At 39.3% G+C, this 12,091-nt stretch overlaps 1 protein-coding gene and 1 non-coding gene across 2 annotated transcripts in view; one reads left to right on the top strand and one right to left on the bottom strand.

Annotated features, from left to right (window-relative positions):
• Dennd2b (DENN domain containing 2B) overlaps positions 1-12,091 on the bottom strand; it is a 192,526-nt gene that overhangs the window by 168,481 nt on the left and 11,954 nt on the right. The gene's annotated exons all lie outside the window — the stretch shown is intronic.
• On the top strand, positions 10,630-10,742 carry LOC121458161. The gene has a single exon (XR_005975805.1). It is a non-coding gene; the product is annotated as a U5 spliceosomal RNA (small nuclear RNA).

Here is a 12,091-nt window from a genome sequence, read left to right as displayed (position 1 = left end):
CATACCTTTCACTCACTCTCCCCTTTCAAAGTGTATCAAAGATGTAATACAGAATCAAAGTTCTCTTCCAATAACCAGTTCACTAAAATGTTAAATTAAACCTAGGTCCATATGTCTTTGTGCTACAGTATTTGGTATTTTATTCTAAATACTAGGCTAATAGAAACAATAGTTCACTTAAGTAAAGCATTGGGGTAACTTCACTGATGCTGTGGTTGGACCAGCTACAAGAACAGGTAAGCTGAGATGCCAGGTGCTCATTAAATGTTCTAGATACTTTAGTCTACTTGACACAAGTTAAAGTCACTGTAGAGGAGGGAACCTTAATTAAGAAAATGCCTCCAAAACACTGGGCTGTAGGCAAGACTGCAAGGCATTTTTTAAATTAGTAATTGATGGGGGAGGACCCAGTCCGATTTGGGTGGTGCTATCCCTGAGCTGGTGGTCCTGGGTTCTATAAGAAAGCAGACTGAGCAAGCCATGGGGAACAAGGCCAGTAAACAGTACCCTCCTTGGCCACTTCTTCAGCTCCTGCCTCCAGGCTCCTTCTCTGTTTGAGTTCCTATCCTGACTTCCTTTGATAGTGAACAATGATAAGAAGGGTAACCTTTGGCCATGTTTCATTATAGCAATAGTAACCCTGACTAAGACTTGACAGTCTTCACCTACCCAGAGGAGACTTTCAGCTTTTCTTCACTCAGTATGACGTAGGCCAGAGGTTTCTCTTAGAAAGCTGAGGCACTTCTCTTAAACTTAGTAGATTGTTCTTTTTGTTTTTGTTTTTGTTTTCTAGTGTTCATTTTTGGTGTGTGGTTTTTTTTAAGTATTTATTTATTTATTATGTATACAATATTCTGTCTGTATGCCTGAAGGCCAGAAGAGGGCGCCAGACCTCTTTACAGATGGTTGTGAGCCACCATGTGGTTGCTGGGAATTGAACTCAGGACCTTTGGAAGAGCAGGCAATGCTCTTAACCACTGAGCCATCTCTCCAGCCCCTGGTGTGTGGTTTTTGTTTGTTTGCTTGCTCGCTTGCTTGGCTGGTTGGTTGGTTGATTGATTTGGTTTGGTTTTTGTCTGTTTATTTTCTGAGACAAAGTTTCTCTGTGTAATCCTGGCTGTCCTAGAACTCACACTGTAGACCAGGCTGGCCACAAACTCAAAAGATTTGCCTGCCTCTGTCTCCTGAGTGCTAGGATTAAAGGCATACAACATGCTTGGCTTCTTTTGTTTTTTAAACCATGAAAGAATGTTCAATTTTATTTTTAACCCTTCTGTGTCTACTGGGATAATCATAGGTTTTCAATCCTTCCTTCTATTGGTGTGAGGTATTATATTTATTGAATTTTGTATATTGGATCATCCTTGCATTCTTGGCACAAATACTGCTTTTATAATGGTTTACACTCATTTTTATATGTTGTTGGATTTGAATTACTAGTATTTTTTTTGATAACTGACTGAATAATAAAAGATCGTACCTGGTAAAACCATGAGTTAATATTAACCATGACTCCATAACCTTACCAAGTGCTATTTAATCCAATCTGCTTTCCATTCACCAAGGCTTGAGTAGAAATTCTAAAGAAATTCATTTCTAAAGCAGCTGGATGTGATAAGACATAGCTGTCATTTCAGCACTTAGGAAGATAAGGCAGGAGGATTGCTGTGAGTTGAAAGTCAACCTGAGATACAAATAAAGAATCAATTAGACCCAAAGAAAAACATATAGGCATCCTCCTGGATATTAACCTTCATCAGGCGATGAAAAGAGACAGAGACAGAGACCCACATTGGAGCACCAGACTGAAATCCCAAGGTCCAAATCAGGAGCAGAAGAAGAGAGAGTACGAGCAAGGAACTCAGGACCGCGAGGGGTGCACCCACACACTGAGACAATGGGGATGTTCTATCAGGAACTCACCAAGGCTAGCTGACCTGGGTCTGAAAAAGCCTGGGATAAAACCGGACTCGCTGAACATAGTGGACAATGAGGACTACTGAGAACTCAAGAACAATGGTAATGGGTTTTTGATCCTACTGCACGTACTGGCTTTGTGGGAGCCTAGGCAGTTTGGATGCTCACCTTACTGGACCTGGATGGAGGTGGGTGGTCCTTGGACTTCCCACAGGACAGGGAACCCCGATTGCTCTTTGGGCTGCTGAGGGAGGAGGACTTGATTGGGGGAGGGGGAGGGAAATGGGAGGTGGTGGCGGGGAGGAGGCAGAAATCGTAAATAAATAAATAAATAAAATAAATAATTTTTTTTAAAAAAAGAATCAATTAGAAACAAAAATGGCAACTGCGTATGGTGGAGCAAGACGTTAGTCCCAGAACTCGGGAGCCAAAGGCAAGCAATCTCTGAGTGAAGAGGCCAGTCTGGCTACTAGTAATACTGTCTTAACTAAAATAAAACAAGCAAGAAAGCAAGCAGGCTCTCAACCCTTGGTGCCCATCCAAAAATACTCTAAGAGAACTGTCATCTCCCAATTCCTTTTTACCTTTTATAAAGAAGAAAAGATTTAGGGCTGGAGAGATGACTTAGAGACTAAGAGTGCTTACTTTCAGAGTACCAGACTTCAGTTCCCTGCACCCACATTTGGTGACTTCACATTGTAACTCCAGCTCCAGAGTATCTGACACTGTCTTCGGGAATTTGAGTACACCTGTACACAACACACACACACACACACACACACATATATAAGTAAAAATTAAGTAAATCTTACAAAAAAGCTCAAGAATAAAATTATTTGACTTCTGGGAGGAAAACCTAAAAAGAGCTTTTTAAATACAATGCTGCCCTTAGGGTATCTACAAATATCCCAAACCAGAATTCCTAAAAGTGAGATCTAGGTACATATAATTTTGGGGGGTGTTCTATGAGGAATTCTGTATAAAGGAAATTCTGACACCAGGAATGATTAAATTTACATACTTAAAGATTTTGTTCTTTGTGTTTAATTATATATATATATGTATATATGTAAGTATATAGATGTGTTTGTGTGTGTGTGTGTGTGTGTGTGTGTGTGTGCGCGCGCGCGCGCGTGCACACACATGAGTGAGAAAGGTATTGATCCCTTGAAGCTGGAGTGACAAGCTGACTGACAAGGGTGCTGGAAAAGAACAAGGTTCTCAGCAAGAGCAGTGCATGCTCTTACCCATTAAGCCATCACTCCAGTCCTAACGCACATGTAGTTTAATAGAGTAATTATTCTCCTAACAGCTGGAATGACAGAAGCTAAAATAATGGATTAGGAAAAGACTATTCACCTTAATGTTTGCATAATTACAGCTATGACTTGAAATTTTAAACATCAGTAAAAAGAGGATGGCAGTTTGTGTTTGTCTATCATGCCATTTTAGGACAGCCTTTCGCCAAAGTTCTGCTATCCTGGGAAACAGGATCGACACACCAGAGCCATTCTCAGTTTCCTAGAAGGCTGAGCACTTATACCTAATCTCCTCGTTTCCTTCCTTCTTTTTCTTTAGGATAAACACTATCCTAAAGATAAATACTAAGAAAATAAATAAATACTAAAGATAAATATTATCCATAGTTCCTTCCATGTTCATCAAGTCATTTTTAACTAAGAAGACTTGGACAGCAAAGAAATAAATGTTCAAAAAGTTTTATATTCCTCTCTAGGGCTGGGATTAAAGGCATGCACCACCTGGTTTTTATGGCAAACTAGTGTGGCTACTGGGATTAAAGGTGTGTGTCACCACTGCCTGGTCTATAAGGCTGACCAGTGGGGCTGTTTTACTCTCTGATTTTCAGGTAAGCTTTATTTATTAAAATACAAATGAATTATCACTATATTTCCCCCTTTTTGTCAAAAATTAAAAAGGCTATAACTAATATAAGAAAAACTATATACAATAAGTACAATGACTATATGCAATATATACAGGCAATAAATACATCAACAATGTCTAGCACATTTGCATTTGACAAATTCAGAGAAAATACTTCAATATCTATCCTATCTTGGTGAGTCCAAAGTCTTGTCCTACTTTCTATCATAACTCACTTGCTCGCATCAGGTAAACAAGAAAATCTATAACTATCTAGTCTTCAAATCCCTCAAAGACCCAAGAAGGAAATAATATTAACTGAGTAGGCAGGATGGACAAGCAAGTACATTTTCCAAAAAAAGTAAGTGACAGAAACAGCTGGCTGCCTGGACAGTCACCCAAAGTTCTTCTGCAACATTGAGGCATCTATCTTCAGCCTATAGGCTTAGCATATCTAACAGACTTTTCTATGAAGCAGGATATTCTGAAGGGTTGTCCCTCCTCGTCTTGAAAATGTTTGGCAGTCACTCTCTTTTGTATCCTGCTTGTCCAATTAGAACAGCATAATGTCAGCAATCAAGGCAAGGGTATTTTCTTGCCCAGTGGCTTACTTTTGCCACAGATTAAGTAAGCTCCATGTGAAGTTTCTTCAGTGCCCATATCTTTTCTGAAGTAGATTGGTGCTGCCAGGAGCAGACATGTCTCATTGTCATAAAAAGGAGCCTGTGTTATTAAAACATCATAAATGCCATATTCTGTAGATTTCTCAAGTGTTTGAAGATGGCCTGTCTATCTAAAATATATCTTTGTTTGGCCTTGAAAACATACCTCGTGTGACTATAGATTTGACTATAATAGGTGACTAATTACTAACCTGCATTTTTTTTTTTAGTTTTTCAAGACAGGGTTTCTCTGTAGCTTTGGAGCCTGTCCTGGCACTAGCTCTTGTAGACCAGGCTGGCCTAGAACTCACAGAGATCTGCCTGCCTCTGCCTCCCGAGTGCTAGGATTAAAGGCGTGCACCACCACTGCCCGGCTAACCTGCATTTTCTTATCATCCTAAACAACTGGTAATAATAACCTTCAAAGACTAGAAATTTGCATTACATTGTTAAACGAGATGTATAGGTACAATATGTTAAACAAGATTAGAAACATATGTATAATGTGTTTTAACAAAAATCTTAAATTTGTATCAATATACAAAATTTCTATGCAGTATACAAAAGTCCAATCCAATTTAAAACTAGTAGCTACTTTTTAAAAATAGATTTAATAATCTACCTTTTCATCTTATCATATCCATAGCCTTCCTTTTTTCTTTTCAGAGTAGATTCAATAATCTACCCTTTTATCCTATCATATCTATATCCCCCCTTTTTTTTTCTTTTCAAAACAAGAACCTGAATGCCTCACTGAGAAAAAGGTACCAAGCCACATGGATAAACCTAGACAAGAACTATGGGTTAATTTAAGTTGTAAAAGCTAGTTAATAATAAGGCTAAGATAATAGGCCAAACAGCTTATAATTAATATAAGCCTCTGTGTGTTTATTTGGGACTAAATGGCTACAGGACTGGGCAGGACAGAAACTTTCGTCTACAAATGGCACCCAAACATTTGGCAAGAATTTCTACATATAGCCCAAGAAAGCTTTAAAAAAAAAAAAGGATTCTAAACAGACGAGAACAGAGTCAAGTACAGCTTCTTGGTAACCATCTTTTCTCCCATAGGCTCTGTTTGCTGGTGGTGAGCAGAGGCACAGCTCCTTTAAGAGGGGCTTCCTGACTCAGTGTCAGTAGCAAAAACTTCGCAGCTCTTTTAAGAGAGTCTGCCACCAAACACTTAAATGGTATTTATAAGCAGTCAGTATCAGGCTTCTTGGTGGTGGCATGGACATAGAAACTCAACAGAGTTGTGGCAATATATCCATCTGTACCTCTGCCATGAAGGTAGACACTCAGGATGCTAAGGGATGGGGCAGAGCCAGTCACCAAAGCCGCATATTTAATCCTAGCCATATCACTTAGCAGATTACAGACTCATGTAGTCAGAAAAAGATACACAGTAAAGGCAGATTCAGGGGGCTGGAGAGATGGCTCAGCGGTTAAGAGCACTGACTGTTATTCCAGAGGTCCTGAGTTCAATTCCCAGCAACCACATGGTGGCTCACTACCATCCATAATGAGATCTGGTATCCTCTTCTGGGGTGTAGGTACGCATGCAGGCAGAACACTGTACATAATAAATAAATTTTAAAAAAGGACAGATTTAGATGAAAACAAGCCCTCTAAACGGTTTACAGTGTGTTTAAAAATATACATAGGTTTGGGAGAGAAAGAAAAAAGATAGAGGAAGTCCTTAAAAAATATAGTTGGGCATAGTGGCACATGCCTTTAATCCCTGCACTTGGGAAGCAGAGGCAGGGAGATCTCTGTGAGTTCAAGGCCAGTCTGGTCTACAGAGTGAGTTCCAGGACAGCCAAAAAAGATACACAGAGAAACCCTGTCTCAAAAAAAAAATAAAAATATAAATTAAATAAAAACAAAAGAAATAAGAGTTTTAAAAAAGTCACGTAACAATGGAAAATACACAGAGAATCTGGATACTGTATGTTATTGTATTGTCTTTAAATTGTTTGATTACTGAGGAAGGAGCAATAGCTGCTAAAAGACATTTGATTATAAATGCTGCTGGATTAATTCATACTATATATTTTGAAAGTGCCTTGACTTCAAAATTTAAGTCAAAAATTATGTTACTTTGGAGAAAAGGTTTTGCTTTTGTTTCATTCTTAGTTAAGAAAAATAAGGTTTGGGCAAGGAAAACCCCCTGAAAAATCTCCAATGGGAATGAATGGCCCAGATGACCCTACATTTTAAAGGACCTCTGTTGCAGTTTCTTCTGAGTTCTGCATCCAGAACAACCTCAAGGCTGCTGGCTGAGAAGATCAAGCCTCACAGAATAATCCACTAAGGACTTGACCATAATTCTATATAATCCTGAGCAATAGGCCCAACAGTTTATAATTAATATAAGCCTCTGTGTGTTTATTTGGGACTGAATGGCTGTGGAACTGAGTAGGACAGAAACTTCTGTCTACAGCTTTCTCTGAAACTCCAAGTTGATGTAGTGTGGAACGGATACCTCTTCAAAACACTGTCCTTGGTAATCTGGATACCCAAGTCTCTTATTTTATAAATTTGGTTTTCTTTGTTGTTGTTGCTTACTTTGAGACAGAGTCTCTTGTATCACTGATTGGCCTCAAAGTCCCTATGTAGCCAGGATAACTTTGAACTTCTGATCTTCTTCCCTCTACCTTCAAAGCACTGAGGTTACAGGCTTGTATCATGCCTGCTTCAACTATTCTAATTTTTATTTTCCAAATGCTCAGCTTGTTCATTTTTTCTGTAGTATCCAAGCTCTTTACTTGACTGTGATGCTCCCAGCCTCTCTATCAATTCCTTTCCCATCTCTATGACCATTCATCATTGTCTTTCATTACTGCCTTCTCTCCTGTGTAGTTTTCAAGTAGAAAATTTCCCTCCAGGTTTTCCCTACATATAGACATTTTATCTGTTTACATAGCTTCAGTTAAATATATGGATCTAGAGCTCTAACTTTTCTCTTGTATTTTCTAAACATGAACTTCGAATTTATTTGTGAGGCATTTTTACCTGGAAATACCAGATACTGTGAAGTTAACATCTCTGTCCTGGCTTCCAGCATTCTATGCTCCAATCTCATAACAACTTGTTACCAGAAAATATCACAAAGGTTAACATCTAAATAGGTTCAATACAAATATCATCTCTTTAGTCAAGCCCACTCTGATTTCTTTCTGTCCTAGGCAGAGTACATGAGTTATTCTCCAAGGCAGTTCATAGCTCAGGATGCTTGCTCGCCAATACTCTTCACCATGACCCCATCTATGAACTAAGCAGACACTGGAAGCCTCTTGAAAGCATGGACTAGTCACCTTTCTGTTAGCATCAGCTCCACCTTCAATACCTAGCAACTGCCTCCCATTCACTAGTTATAGCTGTCAAATTACTGTCATTTCTTTTTTTTAAGATTTTAAGCATTATTTTTAACTTTGTATACTGGGGGTAGTATTGTGTACACAGGTGCAGGTACCCCAAGAGGTGCCAGATCCCATGGAGCTGGAATTACAGGCTACTGTGAACCACTTGACATGAAGGCTGGGAACTCAGGTCCTGTGGAAGAGCAGACCATGTCCTTTCCAGCCCAAAATTATAGGCATTTCAAATGAACATTACATACACACATACATACACACACATACACAATGTAATCCTTAATTAAGCACATAATGTAACTAGAAACCTCATCATGTGTGTGCATATATTTCTAGTTTTCCCAATCTAATCCAAAGACATATTCTTCGGAATCACTTGCACATATATAAATCAGAATTTGAAAAGTTAATTTAGTTTTCAAATCACTCCTTCTCCCAATAGGCACCCCAAACTTTCCTTAGAATGCAGAACATATGTTTTTTGAAAATATAAAAAACAAAACAAAACCAAAAAAGAAAAAAAAGGCAAAGAGAAACCTTTTTAGAAAGTATCCCCCATATGAAAATGTTGGCAGTGGGTAACGCCCAAGCACCCCAAGCATGCCAACTACCGGCCACTTTTCCCAGAGCTGTTAAGTGATTAAGAAGTAAAGAAAAGACACCCTGAAACAGTATGGATCCTTGTTTCTTTATGCATTGTAAGACTGCATAAAGAATGGCATTTGTGTGCATGGGTTAGACCTTGTGGACTTTTTGTTTAGCTTTGATTTTTTTTAACTAAGACCTAAAACCAAATTATACTCCCCCGACTTTCCTGTTGAACTGATGCTATGTTGAGATATAAGCACAAACATCTCGTAAGTGTTTTAAATCCATCCAATTGTTTGAGAAGGCAAACGTGCTGGGCCATTGAAACCAAAACATTAGAGCTAAGAATTTTGATGAAGATAATAATTGCTTACAGATCAGCTTGTTTTAACTTGCTCAACGAAGAGCAGAGTCTTCTACCACACTTTCATCACGGGCTTTTTCTCTTCATAATCACCACTATAATTAACCCTTTTAAAAGGGAGATTGTCTGTACATTGTTGTAAGGAAGTTATCAATTAGATTCCATCATCTTCAAAATTTCACTTACCTAAACTTTTTATTAATGTTTTGTGGCTGACTTAAGCATTATTTCCAAAACCCTCAGATAGGACAATAATTTCCTTGTGTCTTATACTTCTGGACATTTCTGTAGGTCTGGAAAGCTGCAGTTGCATCTGAAAGCTGTGATGGGCTCTGCCTCAGTTGGGAATGATTCCTTCACTCCCTACCTATTCCAATTCAATTTTTTTTTATCATTTGTGAACATCATTTAATGCTCAACTTTTTTTTTTTGAGAAAGGGTCTCGTATAGTCCAGTCTGGCCTCACTATATATCAAAAATGAGCTCCTAAGTACTGGGACAGATGTATGCAACTATATGCAGTACTATGGACTTGAACTCAGGGCTTCATGTATGCTTGGCAAGTACTCTACCAACTGGGCCATACTGCCAGTCCCTGCATATACACGCACACACGCACGCATGTGCAGATGCACACACACACACACACACACACACACACACACACACAATTTTTTTAAAGACAGGTCTCACTATATAGACCTGGCTGGCATCAAACTCAGAGTGTTCTACCTCCTGAGTGCTGGGATTAAAGGCAAGCACCACTTTGTCCAGCATCAATTCTATTTTTAAGGGCCCTTTCCATGACAGTTCTTATAGGTTGTCTAGGGTGAATTCAATGCCTGAGAAGATGCTAATACTAGTTTATTAATTGACAGAAAGGACCAACCAGGCTCAGTTATCTGCTGGTACTATCCAGCTTCTTTGGATTTCCTAGACTCCATTTCCTCTATGCAGCTCGAAGTACTAAAAAAAATGAGGTACATTAGAGTTATGTGACTGGGTTGAGTCAGTCCTCATGATCAGATGGCTGCAGGGCCAAACCATCCAGAAATCAAAAGGACTTCAAGGCAAAGGTGAAAAGTCATGAACAGACCAGGTACCACCCACAAGAAGAAGGTAACTAATGGAACTAGGGAGAATCCAGGATTTGCTAAATCCCTGGCAGAACTCTAGAGACCTCTCTTAGCAAACTATGTTTGTTATTCTCTCAAAGCAGGAAGCTCTCCATCTCAGAAGCCTTCAGTTTATGACTGAAACCTCACAAGGAGAAAGATGTAAGGAACCTATGTTGTCCAAAAGAACTAAAAGGTTGACTAGGCATAGTGGTACAAGCCTTTAATCCTAGCACTCAGCAGGCAAAAGCAAGTGAATCTCTATGAGTTAGAGGCCAGCCTGGTCTACATACTGGGTTCTAGGCCAACTAGAGCAACGTAGTGAGATGCTACCTCAAAAACAAAATAAAACAAAAAAACTAAGGGACAGATTCTTAGTTTAGTTGTGGTTGTCTTTGGAGAAGGTGAAAGAGAGAGGTGTGAAGGTCTATGCATAGAACCAATGAAAAATACTGTGTTCTTCTCTATCATCTCTGCCTTATTCCTTCAGGGCAGGGTCTCATGTTGGACCTATATCAAGGTTGGCAGTGAACAAGCCCCAGCAATTCTCTTGTTTCTCCCATCACTAGAGTTACTGGCCACTACCACATCTGTACGTTTTTTTCCTAACATGAATACTGAGGATTCAAACTTGGGTTCTGGTCCTTGTGCAAGCATACACTCTTATCCACTAGCCAACATGCCACCAAGGAGCTGTATTCTTTTTTAAAAACCTGTGTGTGATATCCTGGTTTCTCTTCAGATCGTATAAATCTTTCACCTTTTACTAAAGATTTCCGTGGAGAGAAACACTAAAATAAATAAATAAATAAGTACCTGTGTGTTTGCATACATGTATGTACAGGTGTGTGTACAGGTCATAAAGGAGTCAGTAAACCTCCTTCTACATGTGGTCCCTGGAGACTGAACTCAGGTCACCAGGCTTCACAGCTAAAGTATTTCACCTGTCGAGTCATCTTTTAGGACCCAAGCTACTCAATGTTTTTAAACCTTTATTTTCTCATTAATGAAGCCCATCTGTGTAACTACAGCAACTTGAATCCTTACTTCTTTTGTTCTTTCAAATTCACTCAGGTAATTCACTGTGTGTACATGATCTCACATCATCGCAAAGGGTTCCAAAGGGTGCTGCCTAGCTGAGGTTGTTCCAGGGCCAGGTTCTAATGGTAGGAATTACATTCGAGCCTCTAAACTATGGCCGGTTATATATTCTTCCAATCTACCTCCCACTGGTATTTGTGTTACATCCTTTACTTTTTTTCTCCGTGGCCTGATGTTTACATGGATTCTTGCCATTCAGAAACCACTGGATTTTCTAATCTGTGACCTTGTTCTGAGTCTGGGCCACAGATACACTCCCAGTCTGAAACATTTTTGTGGCATCAGATCTCTGGCCCAAGTCACACCATAAATTCTTTCTCTTGCCACTATTCCCATGCTGTTCACTTCTGTGTCTGTGGCTTCTGTCCTTCCTCCCCAGTCATTGCTGCCTGCAGTTCTGGTGCTTACCCAAATTATATAAATCTTATTTAGAGCATCTAGCAGGATAAAAGAATTAAGTAATGTCGAGTTTATCTAACAATACTATGTAGAGAAGATGGGAACCTGCTCACAATGAACTAAGTGGTTGTGTCTTTCTGTATCTCAAGTTCACTGTCTTTTAAGTTTTTTTTTTAAAAAAATTATTTTGATTTTGTGTGTATGAGTGTTTTGCCTGCAAGTGTGTCTGTGTACCGTGTGCATGAAGTGCCTATAGAGGTCATAAAAGAGCATCAGATCCCCTGGAACCGGAATTAGCATTGATTGTGAATTGACATGTGGGCGCTGGGATCCTCTGAAAGAGCTGCCAGCGTTCTTAACCACTAAGTCATCTCTCCAGCCCCATCTGTTTGTTTCCCTTTTGTTTTTTGAAAGAAGGTCTCACTGTGTAGGCCTGTTTGGCCTGTAACTTTCTATGTAGACCAAGCTAGCCTTGAACTCACAGAGATCCACTTGGTTCTGCCTCCAGAACACTGAGATTAAAGGGATATGCCATCATGCCTGGCTTCTTAAAAAAAATTTTTTTTTATTAAAACGCTGCTTGATCTATTAGCTTATGCATATTTCTAGCTAGCTCTTACATCTTAAACTAACCCACTTCTATTAATCTGTGTATTGCCACATGGTTGTGGCTTACCAGTAAGG

This window comes from Microtus oregoni, unplaced genomic scaffold (assembly GCF_018167655.1).
Source record: "Microtus oregoni isolate MIOR12 unplaced genomic scaffold, Mior012 000016F_ref0000370, whole genome shotgun sequence".
Lineage (NCBI taxonomy): Eukaryota > Metazoa > Chordata > Mammalia > Rodentia > Cricetidae > Microtus > Microtus oregoni.
The sequence above is the reverse complement of the archived record's forward strand: the minus strand, read 5'-3'. Positions and strand labels throughout refer to the sequence as shown.